The sequence below is a fragment of the Meleagris gallopavo genome, chromosome 12, assembly GCF_000146605.3.
Source record: "Meleagris gallopavo isolate NT-WF06-2002-E0010 breed Aviagen turkey brand Nicholas breeding stock chromosome 12, Turkey_5.1, whole genome shotgun sequence".
NCBI classification, from domain to species: domain Eukaryota; kingdom Metazoa; phylum Chordata; class Aves; order Galliformes; family Phasianidae; genus Meleagris; species Meleagris gallopavo.
Genome location: NC_015022.2, coordinates 15,095,446 through 15,096,386, shown reverse-complemented (window position 1 = coordinate 15,096,386; position 941 = coordinate 15,095,446).

The window sequence follows — 941 nt, the reverse complement described above, 5'->3', positions numbered from 1 at the left end:
AAAAAAGTAAAGTTACAGCCTTCAGGGGGAGGAAAAAAAGGAGGCAAGGTGAAGGGAATAGATTTCCCACAACCTAAAGGGAAGTGCTTTCGATGTATTATTAGCGATCAGCCTTGGGAGAGAGGAAAAAAAAAAATCCTGAACACACTCTAACTTTACACAGACAAGGTTGCAGGGGGGGCTTTGTACATAGCTGCTGAGGAATGTGCGCCTCGCCTTTAAGAAAAAATCCCCAAGCCCAAGGTAGGAGATGGCTTTGAGTGATCCTTGTCTCTCATTTCATTCCTTAGAAGGAAGAGCGTCTCGCTACACCTTGTTTGGAGCTGGAAAGGCGAGACTTAGGGAAAAAAAAAAAATCACAACCCACCCTTCCAATTGGGGAGGAAAAAAAAAAAATAAGAGGGAAATCTCCTAACTTAATGAGTGTGGGGGGAGGATGGATGCGGCCGATTTCAGCCCCCCCTTCCCACCTTCCCCCTCCCCGGCAGGCAGGGGGGAAAAAAAAAAAAAGCCAACCGCAAACAACTACAGGCTGAACTATCAACACATGCACCGAAGGGGAAAAAATATATAGTGTCCTGTGTAGGGTCGGCAGGGAACGCAAGCACACGCTACAGCAAGTTGGGAAAGAATCCGAGCTAATCAGCAATCTCTTTCTCTCTCTCTCTCTCTCTCTCTCTCTCTTTCTCTTCCTCTCCCCCCGCTCTCTTTCACTGCCCCTGAGATCCCAGCTAGAAAGAGGTACTCCACATTTTTTCATTACCAAAAATCCGTTGCAATAATCATTTGTTGCTAATTGAAACCCTTGGAGACATTTTCCCCACCCCCCCCCCCTCTTCACAAACATGGCAACTTTTAGACATGGCAAGCACGTTTGTTTTATTTTATTAAAAAATACGGTTCGGGGGAGGCTGAATCCTTCACCCACGAGAAATATCAGC